The sequence below is a fragment of the Gordionus sp. m RMFG-2023 genome, chromosome 1 (genome assembly GCF_954871325.1).
Source record: "Gordionus sp. m RMFG-2023 chromosome 1, tfGorSpeb1-WG-v2, whole genome shotgun sequence".
In the NCBI taxonomy this organism is placed as follows: Eukaryota; Metazoa; Nematomorpha; class Gordioida; order Chordodea; family Parachordodidae; genus Gordionus; species Gordionus sp. m RMFG-2023.
The window spans coordinates 49293033-49303741 of NC_088775.1; the positions used below are offsets into that span (position 1 = coordinate 49293033).

The 10709-nt window shown below is 24.4% G+C and overlaps 2 long non-coding RNA genes across 2 annotated transcripts; both read right to left on the minus strand.

Annotated features, from left to right (window-relative positions):
- Positions 1 to 405: 405 nt before the first annotated feature.
- LOC135922315 (uncharacterized) lies at positions 406 to 1400 on the minus strand. The gene is made up of 4 exons (XR_010570848.1): positions 1337 to 1400; positions 1084 to 1276; positions 996 to 1035; positions 406 to 947 (listed from the first exon to the last, which is right to left on the minus strand). It is a non-coding gene; the product is annotated as an uncharacterized LOC135922315 (long non-coding RNA).
- A 749-nt stretch (positions 1401 to 2149) lies between these two features.
- LOC135929878 (uncharacterized) lies at positions 2150 to 2506 on the minus strand. The gene is made up of 3 exons (XR_010572654.1): positions 2450 to 2506; positions 2250 to 2306; positions 2150 to 2206 (listed from the first exon to the last, which is right to left on the minus strand). It is a non-coding gene; the product is annotated as an uncharacterized LOC135929878 (long non-coding RNA).
- Positions 2507 to 10709: the final 8203 nt, after the last annotated feature.

Below are 10709 nucleotides of genomic sequence, written 5' to 3' on the forward strand. Positions count from 1 at the left end.
TTTATGCCACCTCTGAGCAAGGTCTGCTGGCTTGCCTAATATTTTTTCAGCCGTTTTAATCGAGCCGTTTAACAACATTACTTATAAAAAATATGATATAATGAATAAGCATGCATGTTGTAAGAATAATGAAATATAAGCCTAACAATTTTATTATTACTTTTGCAATTATATCATTGGTATATATAAATATTATTAATGTGATTGATAAATATTATTATTGTGATTAATAAATATAAAATAATGATTGCAATTGTATAATAATTCTATATAAAATAATGATTGCAATTTATATATCAATAGTATATAAATTTATATTTATTGAGACTATATATTGATGAAGGTATATAAAATAAAGATTGCAATTTGCATATCAATTATAAAATTATTTTTATTAAGACTGTATATTGATGGTGGTGTATAAATATTTGTATATATTGCAATTGAATACTAATTGTATAGAAAATGATGATTACAATTTGTATATCAATAGGTGGTTTATAAAATAATGATTGCAATTTGTATTTCAATAGTAATATATAAAATTATGGTAATTACTTTTTGCATATCAATATTATATAAAATGGTGTAAATTTGGTATAAAAAGCATTAAAAAATGAAAATTTTAACAGCATGATCATAATATTGAAAAAGAGTGATGTGAATTTTTAGGTAAAAACCTAATAATTAATAAATATCTATGTAAGCATCAATGACATTTGTCATTGGTATGCATATAATAGTTTTCTCTATTTTGAGAATATAAATAATTATTAGAAAATAGTATATTTTTATTAAATTTAGATTTTATAAATTTGTATTGGGCATTTTGCTTTAAAAAAATTAATTGATTTATTGAATAATCATAATTTCCAGATAAAACTAGTAGCATATTTTAAATTTTCTTTGGTTGGTTGGAGTTCCTGAATGGATTATATCAAGTGATGCTAAGATTAAAATTTCCAGGTTAACAAGATAGCATATTTTAAATTTACTTTGGTTGGTTGGAGTTCCTGAATAAATTATATCATGATGCTAAGATTAAAATTTCCTGGTTTACAAGATAGCATATTTTAAATTTACTTTTGTTGGTTGGAGTTCCTGAATGGATTATATCAAGTGATGCTAAGATTAAAATTTCCAGGTTAACAAGATAGCATATTTTAAAGGATTATCAAAATTTCCAGGTTAACAAGATAGCATATTTTAAAGGATTATCAATTGATGCTACGAAGAAAATTTCCAGGTTAACAAGATAGCATATTAGTAATATATTCTAAGAAGAAAATTTCCAGGTTAACAAGATAGCATAATAGTAATATATTCTATAATTTACCTGGGTTGGTTATGGTCTTAAATGATGCTGGAGAAAATATTATTGAGCAATCAGCTTGTTAAATTGAGCATACAAATTTTAAGCTTAACCAAAATTTAGCAAAAAGTCACGCGACAAAACATCAAAACACAAAAAAAAAGTATATCATGCGGCACGATACGCTTTTTTTTGGGATCGGTTCTAAATCGCTAAACGAAAAATCGCTAAAAAATGGGATGTTCCCAATTTTGTTACCAGTGAAAATCCCAAAGATGGCTACTAGTGTTTTATTTAAAAAATGAAGATTTAAACCGTAGCAGAAAACATAAATAATTTAGATAAGCTTAGGAAATTAGATATTAAAGTATGTATAATTTATAGATATGAAAATTTTATTTACATTTAAATTTTTTTACTTGTAAACCAATTCAAAGTAAAACTTAATTGTAATTATATATTATTATATTTTAGATGTTTCACCTTTAAATATTTGAGATACTTTAATTTATAGTTATTTAATATGTAATTTTTAACTTGGATTTGAGAGGGTCAAGGATTCTCCATGAGATTAAGAAGATATTTGAGATACATCTATTTAATTTATAGTTAATTCATATGATTTATAATTTTTAACTTGGATTTGAGAGGGTCAAGGATTCTCCATGAGATTGAGAAGATATTTGAGATACATCTATTTAATTTATAATTAATTAATATGATTTATAATTTTTAACTTGGATTTGAGAGGGTCAAGGATTCTCCATGAGATTGAGAAAATATTTGAGATACATCTATTTAATTTATAATTAATTAATATGATTTATAATTTTTAACTTGGATTTGAGAGGGTCAAGGATTCTCCATGAGATTGAGAAGATATTTGAGATACATCTATTTAATTTATAGTTAATTAATATTATTTATAATTTTTAACTTGGATTTGAGAGGATCAAGGATTATCCATGAGATTGAGAAGATATTTGAGATACATCTATTTAATTTATAGTTAATTAATATTATTTATAATTTTTAACTTGGATTTAAGAGGATCAAGGATTATCCATGAGATTGAGAAGATATTTGAGATACATCTATTTAATTTATAGTTAATTAATATTATTTATAATTTTTAACTTGGATTTGAGAGGGTCAAGGATTCTCCATGAGATTGAGAAGATATTTGAGATACATCTATTTAATTTATAGTTAATTAATATGATTTATAATTTTTAACTTGAATTTGAGAGGGTCAAGGATTCTCCATGAGATTGAGAAGATATTTGAGATACATCTATTTAATTTATAATTAATTAATATGATTTATAATTTTTAACTTGGATTTGAGAGGGTCAAGGATTCTCCATGAAATTGAGAAAATATTTGAGATACATCTATTTAGTTTATAAATAATTAATATGATTTATAATTTTTAACTTAATAAATATTATAATTTTAGGTACAACATATTATATAACCATTATCTAAACACAAATTTTAAAATAGGTTATACTCAAAGTCATTCAACTTACACATCCCCTCTTTGCTCATATATCTCCCCATATATTCCTGATTTTCAAAGTAACATTTTTATAACAAATCAATTTAATCTATAAAATATAGATGCTCCCAACATATCAAATGATTTCTATACATCTCCTCTTAATTCAGAAATAGAAAGTAATAATTCTTAATGAAAATATATATAGGCAATTATTTTTTAGAAAATATGGATAATTATGGATTTGCAGAATCTCTAATAGATTTTAATGAAAATATACTATTTTTGGTAAATTTCTATATAAACATCTAAAAATTTTCTTATATTTTAGAGGAACCAACATTTATCGATAGCCAAAAGGGCAAATCATTGCTCTTTTTTCAAAATTTTCTTTACCGTTATAACGGTACATACAGGAATACAATTTACTACCGTTGTCTAAAAGCTGATTGTAAAGTGACGTGTAAATATATTCAGGGATACACAATATCCAAAATGCATGAACATCAAAATCATGCTATACTTTTTCACAAATTAAAAACTTTGCAAACAGTAAAAGCAACGGTACAACAAAATCCTTTAGATACAAGGATGAATATCTATCTAAAGGCATTAAACCAACAATGCTCTGAAGATCCAGATATATTCAATTATCCAGGAGCCTTACCACCTTTTATTTCCGTTAAAAATACGATTAACCGTATTTTAAAACAAACCAGGCCAAATATTCCCATTAGCAATGACACAATTGTATTGACCACTGAATTGATAACAACATTCAGTGGTGATAGCTTCTTAATAAAAAACAATAATAACAAACTTATTATATTTGGGTCTGTCATGTTAGTCAGTTTATCTTCCTATACAAAATTTATTTATATGGATGGGACTTTTTACACATGTCCACGTTTTTTTAGCCAATTATATACTATACATATCATGTATAATCAAACGATGATCCCTATCATATATGCACTTCTTCCAGATAAAAGGAAGGAGTCCTATATTGAGCTATTTCAAATAATCGTGGAATATGGGACATTGAATGGTATCCAGTTTTCACCAGAAATGGCACAAACATACTATGAAGCAGGGGCGATATCTGCTCTACAATTTGTATTTCCCAATATTTTAGTAAAGGGTAAAGTTTAAATTATATATAGTTGTATAATTTATTTTTAGGCTGCTTCTTCCACTTTACACAGGCCATTTGGCGTAAAGTTCAGCATTTAGGTTTAGTCAAGCAGTATAAAGAAGAGACTGCTGTATACACTATTGTTCGAAGGATGAGTGTATTACCTTTATGCAAGAGAGAGGACATTCAAGTGGTCCATGATTCTTGTGTAGATCTAGAAGCCAATGACCCGTTAATATTAAGTTTCTTAATATATATGGATACTATCTGGATAAATTCTGATGCAATCTTTCCTCATCAAATTTGGACCAAGTAATTATTTCACTTTTATTAATTCCTCACAATTTATATAAAAGTTTATAATATTTTTAACATTTAATACATTGTTTGGTGTTAGGTATAAGATTCAAGGTCCTCGCAGTAATAATCATCTCGAAGGATATCACCATTCCCTCAAGCGAATGGCAAAAAATGCTCATCCGGACATATATTCATTAATTCGCGTTTTAAAAGATAACCAACGCCTGACAGAACTTAAAGTTATACAAATCAATAACGGGGAAATAGTTAGGGAGAAAAATAAAAAATATGTGATAATTAATAAAAAAATTGTAAACTTAACAGCATTATATGATATTACTTCTAATTTTTTTTATTTATTGATAAAGTGTCTGATTTAATAAAATCATATTAAATATATATTATTAAATTTAAAATAGTTGTAGATATATTGTTAATAAAAAATTTAATATAAAATTGATAAAAAAGACCAATATACTTGGTGTTTCGATTGAAATGATACTTTATTTTACTTATTCATAACTTAGTAAATTTTTTGTTTATGACAAGATTTTCACTGGATGTAGATATCTATCATAAATCTATATACAGCGTCTACATGAGCGGGAGGGGTAGGAACAATTTGCATCCTATTTTTTGAAGGGTTGGGTGGTAGGCTGCCTTAATGGGGGTAGGATAAAAAAATTTTGGGGTTATCTATTAAATCTTGAGATGAAATAAGACAAAATTTATTGCTGTAAGAATTAATACTTTTATTATGGAATTATTATAATACAATTCATCGACCAAATCTATATATTGCAAACAATCATACACATTGTTTTCCAAATAAACTATCCTTTTAAATGTAATTTAAGGTTTAGATATTTCAGCAAGCTCATAATGCCATAATAATTAATTCATTGTAAATAATGGGAGTTTTAATTGAATTTATTATCTAAAAAATAAATTCTTTATATTCACAAAATATCGATGGATGGTAGTAGAGATAGATTAATTTAAGTTGTCCTTTATAAATTCTTTGAAAAGAGTATCAATAAATTAAATAGGTAAAAATAATAATAAAAAGACACCGCCGCCAGGCGGCGGTAATTTTTTAGAAGGTTAAGCAAAGGTTTTTGAAGGGGGTTTGCATCCAATGAAAATCCTGACATGTAGACGCTGTCTATATACCCCCTCCCCCCTAAAAAAAATTCGCAAATAAAAGAATACTCCCTCTATAACTTCTCTACTATCATCTCGCTAAATATTATTAATATAAAAAAGTTACTTTTTAAAACATGAGGTAGATGTAATTCATCGCATATAATATGTTTAGGATCAAGTTATAATTTAAATTAAAATATAATTTGATCGTAAATATATATAATATACGATGAATTACATCTACCTCACATAAAGATATTGGTATTTTATATTTGGATTCTGGTCTGTATTTTTAGGAACTGCCTTAGACCGAATATGATTGTTACCTCTCATGCCCTAGTGATAATTTTCTTTGCCATTATACCTATTTTAGTTGGGGGTTTTGGTAATTGATTAATTCCTTTAATACTTTCATCTCCTGATATATTTCATCATTAGGGTCCTAATAATATTATATATATATATTAAAATTTATTATAATATCCCCCTTAAAATATATATTTGTTATTAATTGAATATAAATATTGATAAAATGTTTTATTGCTATTTAAAATATTTTTGTAAAACGCCTTGTTAATAATATAATTTGTAATTATATACTAAAATTTATTATAATTTCTCCCTTATTGAATATAACTATTGATAAAATTTTTTATTGCCATTTAAAATATTTTTGTAAAACGCCTTGTTAATAATATAATTTGTAATTATATACTAAAATTTATTATAATTTCTCCCTTAAGATATATATTTTATTAAGTATTTTAACTATTGATGAAATTTTTTAATGCTTTTTAAAATAATTAAAAATTTATAAAACGCATACTTAATAATATTATATATATTATTAAAATTTATTATAATATCCCCCTTAAAATATATATTTGTTATTAAGTATTGAATATAACTATTGATAAAATCTTTTATTGCCATTTAAAATATTTTTGTAAAACGCCTTGTTAATAATATAATTTGTAATTATATAATAAAATTTATTATAATTTCTCCCTTAAGATATATATTTGTATTAAGTATTTTAACTATTGATGAAATTTTTTAATGCTTTTGAAAATAATTAATAATTTATAAAACGCATACTTAATAATATTATATATATTATTAAAATTTATTATAATATCCCCCTTAAAATATATATTTGTTATTAAGTATTGAATAACTATTGATAAAATCTTTTATTGCGATTTAAAATATTTTTGAAAAACGCCTTGTTAATAATATAATTTGTAATTATATACTAAAATTTATTATAATTTCTCCCTTAAGATATATATTTGTATTAAGTATTGAATATAACTATTGATAAAATCTTTTAATGCTATTTAAAACAATTATTAAATTTGTAAAACGCATGTTTAATAATATTATTATGAATTATATATATTAAAATATAATATATTCTCACCCTTAGATTTATATTTGTATTAAGTATTTTACAATGATATATATAACTATAGATTGACGATCATGCATAAAAAAACGTCCACCTATTGAAATCAGCTGTAGCGCCATTTTGTAGCTTGTACGTTGATCAAATGCCTCAATAATGATAATAATTTTTAAAAATTTAACAATTTTACTAATAATTTTTAATGTAATTATGTAAAATAATCAAATGAATCCTAACCTCAACTGATCTTCAATTAAATTACATGGGTATTCTCTAAAATAAAAAAACTCAACATTTAATCCAATAGTAGTACATAATATCATTAAATTACTTTCACCCAGAAATTATTCAGAAACATAGATTGCTACAACATCACTGAAACAAAAATCACCAAAATTATACCCATACAAAATATTCCATACTTATATCTAATACACCCTCAAATATTCAACCAAATAAGGTCCACTGCCTATATATAATTGCCAAAAAAATCATACAGATTCCTTTGACTCAGTCAAGAAAATACATCTTTCAATCATAGTTTTAAGTTAATTTATCTATTTGATTAATATTATTATAAAAATAAATTTATTTTTAAACATTCCTCAATTATTTAACCCCCAATCATTTATTAGAATATCTAATTTATTTTATACATATTAATTGCAAATATCAAAATCATTTATATTTTTATATATATTTGTTAATTTTTTTAATAAAATTAGTTTATATAATTTTATCAAATTCACTTGATGTTTCATTAAAAATCTTATTATCCACTTATTGTTCATTTATGGAATCCTTATTATTAAATATAATAATATTTTATGATTCATATCTTATTAATAAATAAAAATGATGTACTTATATTTATTGTAGTTGCTGGTACTTTTAATTTTAGGTAAGTAATTTATACCTTAAAATAATAATCAAAATTTATACAAAAAAAGAGATCTGTATAGATATAATTAAATAAAATCTACAATACTCTAAAAGTAGATGAGGATTAATTAATTATGTTAAGAAAATAAGATTTTATAAAAAAATATCCTGTCAATTAAAAATTATTTTGGATTATGTGTTCTAGATGAAATAAGTTAAACTATCTTAAAAGATGGGTTGAGAGCTCATCTTACTTAATTTTTATTGTAATAATCATTTATAATTTTTTTTGTTTTAATTATTTCATCTTAATTATAAATGACAAATGAAAACATCTTATTTTTTTTTCAATAAAAACATAGTGTAATAATAACATTTTTTGCATGAGTTTAAATTATTATATAAATCATTTAAATAAGGTTTATACAATAAATATATAAAAATATAGAGTACACTTTAAAAAACAAAATGTATTTTTAACAATGTGATGATTCACATTCATATTATCTTTGATTATAAACATTCATCCTTTTTGATTCTATCATCACCTATAAAAAATAAAATATATTTACATTAGCATAGATTATATATAATATCATAATTTTTATAATATGTCTTATATAAGGCCTGTTCTTTATACAATATAATTTTTAAAAAATAAAAGAAGATATAAATATTAATTTACATGACTTATTGATTATTAAATTGTATTGCTTTTGTAAGATTTTGCCTCATACCAGTTCTCAATTCCTGGTTTCTCAAGTCAGCAAAATGAAAAAATCTAATATTTAATTATCTTTAAAAAAATAGTATAAAACTAATAAATGATTACCTTTGAACAATTAATTTTACAAGAATTTGAAAATGGCTGTAACCAATCTCATGTTCATTAATATGTTCAATAAGATCAATAAAAATATTTGTACCAATTATTGTGGAAAAAACCAACACTTCCATTTTTTAAATAATATTTTTACGTTTAATATCATTTTGATAAGTTCTAAATGAACTTTCACAAATTCGGCATAATATAGACATACTAGATGAAGGAATCACTAACCCCCCATTATTTTTAAAATTTATGAGCATATTATTTATATTATTATCAATATATGAATCACTGACCATTGCATTAATGCAAACATCACATCGTACCTTTTTTTCTTTAATAAGTTGTTGTACTATATATCCCAAAATATAAGTTGTTACATTATCTAAATATAATGATAATTTTGGGATATGAGGATTTGTTTGGCTAAAATAATAAGATAATGCCTGGAGTATTATTGGATTTGAAATAGTTTTGATAGAATTAAAATCATCGTCATGATTATTTTGAAAATTTGAACATATTAATTGAGTATTATCTAAGGAAATGCAATTTCCTGTAATTGTAGCATCCAATTTTGCCATTAAGGAAATGCGAACAGCAGATCGAACCTGATATGCTGATGAATTATCATTAAATCCACCTCTGCTACGAATACTACAAAAATATAATTCTAGGTGGTCTTGAGAGGTTTTATATGTTAAAAAGAACCTTAAAAAATTGTTATATTATAGCTTTATGAATAACTCTTGTTATAAATTAAATATAATACTTCATTTTTGGGGTTTCCCCAGTTAATAATTCCTTCCCCATTTCCAGGATGCTTTTCATAGAAAGAATTAACCCTTCTACACATGTTTTTTTATTAGACTTATAGACATAAGTTCCATTTGTTAACTTGAGTGATTTTAAAGTTTTAATGCACTTGTCAAAATGATTTTCATAATCTGCAATTGTATTATTATATAAAGGGGCTTTATATCCTTTACCAAGACAATTTCTTGTATTAAGATAATCAAACATTCTATAAGTTATTCATAAATTTATATCATAATTTTTATTTTACTGATCTATCATCAATATAAAATTAATTGTACCATCACAATTTTCAAATCCAGGAATCTCCTGATGCTGGGCAAAAAGAAGGCTATTTGCAACAGATGCACTAAAAACTTGAACAGCAAGTTTTACCTTAAAAAATATTTAATAATTATATATTTATTATCAAACTTTCATTTTTTGTTTTTGGAAAGCAATATGTGCTTTGCGCAATTTATTTGCAGCACGTAAACCTTCGCACTCCTGCAATTTGTGTAAATTTTGTATATGCTTCCAATCTATTAACTATAAATACAAAATAAATATTTAACCAAATTTAGCTAGCTACCTCTCCATTTGATTCATTTATTAAAATTTCCTCCTCCGCTAATAGATTTCTAAGTAATTTGAGCATATGACAAACATCTAGTAACATGTATATTTTTTCTGATTCATAAAATTCCAGCTCAATATATGGAATGATATTATCAGGATCCATACTAACACCAAGCAGTTTGCTCATTTTTTTATTAACAGCACAACCATCACATACTATGGCCTTACAGATAACTCCTGTTTCATTTATATTGAACAATGCAACTCTCACTAAATTAGCTAGGATATCTGAATTCATTTGTGAAACTAGAAAATAGGCTATTGGCATTTTCCAGCTGCTATTAAGACATGTAGCCATAAGAAACAGTGCCTTTGTTGCTTCTGGACAAGATTTATCTTCCTTTGTTGATTTTGTCCCATCACCTAAATCAACATAACCATGATATTCTGCTTTGTGGGGGTCATAATCTATTTGTGTTTTAATATGCATTTCATCAAGGCTAAGTACACAATATAACTGCTTTTCTGATTTTTTTTGGTAGCTTTTAATTTGGGTAAATGAAATAGAAAGGAAACCTTTATTTAATTTAATTTATTTTAAATTATTATAATAAACCTGGCATGATTTCAATCTTGCTACTCCATGCCCTTAATGTGGATTCCGAAGGCATACAAAAGTGTGATTTGAGATATCTGTAAGCCTTAGGTGAATAAAAATGCATAGTCAATGCAAATTGACGGAATTCACTTGTATATATTTTTTTTTGTGGGTTTGAGATGCCTCCACTGTGTATATGTGTTTTAAGGAATATAGCAGATGTC